Source organism: Montipora foliosa, chromosome 8, assembly GCF_036669935.1.
Source record: "Montipora foliosa isolate CH-2021 chromosome 8, ASM3666993v2, whole genome shotgun sequence".
NCBI classification, from domain to species: domain Eukaryota; kingdom Metazoa; phylum Cnidaria; class Anthozoa; order Scleractinia; family Acroporidae; genus Montipora; species Montipora foliosa.
Genome location: NC_090876.1, coordinates 52857593 through 52859967, shown reverse-complemented (window position 1 = coordinate 52859967; position 2375 = coordinate 52857593). Strand labels below are relative to the sequence as shown.

At 42.1% G+C, this 2375-nt stretch overlaps 1 pseudogene; it reads right to left on the bottom strand.

The window, feature by feature from the left end:
* Window positions 1-363: 363 nt before the first annotated feature.
* LOC137968922 (uncharacterized) lies at window positions 364-1451 on the bottom strand (annotated as a pseudogene).
* Between the last annotated feature and the right edge of the window lie 924 nt (window positions 1452-2375).

Sequence of the window (2375 nt, the reverse complement as noted above, 5' to 3'; positions counted from 1 at the left end):
TTGTATATGTGCTGTCAATTTAACTGGCTCTATAAGGCAATTACTGGCTCAAATGATGGAGGTGATGTTATTTCAAGTTACTAAGGCTACGTATAAAATCAGCCTGTCATTCACTTGAATTTGGGAAACTGGGACAACCATTTTTGCTTCACCTAAGTTAATTCTTATTCTGCTAAGCCCTCTTGTTTGAAAACATGCAACCTTCAGTCAAGCTCTCATGCTGGTCACAAGATTTTGAGGAGAAAAAATTGGGGGTGGAAGCTTTCGTGAATTGATTCCTGGACTTAGAGAAGCGAAACTGTTTTTTTGGAAATCAGACGGTTTTTCACCGTTTGGAGCTTGACTGAAAGACTGCACAGACAGTTACCCTTTCACTGCCTTGTGGATGGTGCGTGTGGAATTCATGAGTCTGTAGACACCTCCTCGCTTTTTGGAGCCTTGCAATTCCACAGGAACAAGGCTGTCAATGCCTTCCTTCCACTCTTCGACCGAGAGTTCAAGCTTATATAAGTTGGTGCCTATGTGTTTGTAATATAACAGCGTCGCCTCTTTTTGTCTTATGGACTTGACCTGGCCAATGTAAACCACCGGCTTCAGATAGGTGCTTTCCTCTGATACAACGGCGACGAAATCGCCCCTGTTGACTGTCTCATCACCCTCTTCTGGTTCCTCATCGGTTGCAGTTTCCCCTTCATCCAGACGGCCCTCTGCGTAATCTCTGGCTAAGTCGACCGCCATTCGTTTCTTCTGATTTGCTGTGCGGCGATCGTGTATGTTGCGCTTGTTTTCGCGAATGCCTGAGCGCAGATTCTAACGAAGCCTTGAGAGAGTCCGTACAGTCCCTGTTAAAATCATAGAACAATGTCTGAGTCATGATATGTAATATTACACTCGAGGGGGGAATGAGAGAACTGAAATTATTGTAGGGTAGTTGACCAAAGACTGAAAAACACCTCTGTTTGCCCTCCAAGAATTGCATAAGAACGGTTTCCAGTTTCACCTGAGACTGACAATGGTCCCAAGAGAAATATAAGCAATCAATGCTCTTGCATAATTCTGAAAGTGGCCTACTTACAAACACTTTGTTTAGGTCAGAGACTTAACAAACAAACATGGACATGGGATTCAATTAGCTTGAGCAAACTACCAGCCATCTCTTCGCACGGATGCAAACCAAGTATTCTAGTGCATAGGACTGATTGATGAAAAATAAATTATTGGAATCCTATGTTTTTAAGCTGTTTCATGTGAGTCAAAGAATATATTGACCTCTTGACTCAACTTCCCTAATTTTAAGACTAAAAAGTGCCCTCTGAATTACTAAGAATAACTCACGATTTGTCGTACGCCCAAGTGATAAAGGAACTTCTGAGTATGTTTATGGAAGCCAACTTTCCCGTAAGGCCATATAGCACGCTCTTCAAGTGGGCAGAAAAGGAGGCAGCAGTGAGTGATCACCATTCTTGTTCTGGAGTAAAAAAAAGGGTAGTGCATTTGCATTGGTTGTGTTGTTGTTTTGTTGTTTTTTTTTTTTCATTTTTGAGACCTTTTCTTATAGAGATCCTTGCCAATGCCACTCACGTGTGTGCAAAACATACACATACATGTTAGGGTGGAAAAAAGAATGAATACTCAAAAACAAGCAGGGTGATTTTTCTAAAAAAACACCCTCACAGGGGTGAATCTGTTGGAAAAAAATATCCCAGAGAGGTGTTGTTTCCCTTGAAATCACCCCACAAGTGTCCAGGATCACAAAAAAACCCAACCAATTGGGTTGAGTTTCATATCACGCAAGGGTTTTAATTTTGGCACAAAATCCACTCACCCCCAGAGAGATGTGGGTTTTCAGTCAAAAACACACTCCACTAGGGATTCCTAATCACAACCGTGTAACCTTGATAGGGGTGTGTACTTTTCACAACAAAACACCTCCCTGAAATGTGGTTTCACTGGAAACTCACCCCCAACAAGGTGTTGAAAATTAGGTGCAAAAACCCCACTTGGGTGACATGAAATGACCTAACAAGGGTGTAAATTGTTAAACCAATTACACCCAACCCTGCAAGGGTAAATGTGCCCCAAAAAACAACCCCACCACACGAATTTATTTCACTGAATTTTACATCCTGAAATAGCTGTTTTGGGTGGTGAAAATTTGACTGTGACCCAACCCTCAGCAAGGACGAAATGTATTTAAAAGAAACCCATCCTTAGCTATCGAATTTGGGCGGGTGAACTGTGACTGTGACCAACCCTCATGATGGAACGCAATGTCTAAAAAAGTCCATCCTTGCTATCGACGGGGGTGGGTGAAACAAGAAAGATTGAACAGCTTTATATACCTCTATGTTTCAGCGGTCTTAGGGTGCATCCTT